Genomic DNA, 372 nt, shown 5'->3' with positions numbered 1-372 from the left:
AAAAAAAAAAAAAAAAAAAAAAAAAAAAAATGCTGAAGACAAATGTCATACCCACTGTGTAGCCTGTGTATGACTGAACACAGTTATGTTTTGAGGCAGCATGGTTTGATTAGCATTTCTGCATCTATACAAACGAGTCACATATGGTGGAACTGGAGCTACAGTAAAGGTTGATTTACTTCTACCAACTAGTATAGAAAGTACTAATTAAATGCTAACATAGGAAGTTAGAAGATACTAATAACTTTTATTACTCAGCGATCTATTCTTTTGATGCTAAATAAATTATACATCAGAAAACTTTCAATATTGGTGACTACCTAAATGTAATTTTTGCTGGTTACTAAAATATTCTTACCACTTAAAAGAGCA

This window comes from Theropithecus gelada, chromosome 3 (genome assembly GCF_003255815.1).
Source record: "Theropithecus gelada isolate Dixy chromosome 3, Tgel_1.0, whole genome shotgun sequence".
NCBI classification, from domain to species: Eukaryota; Metazoa; Chordata; class Mammalia; order Primates; family Cercopithecidae; genus Theropithecus; species Theropithecus gelada.
Note: the sequence above shows the minus strand (reverse complement) of the source record.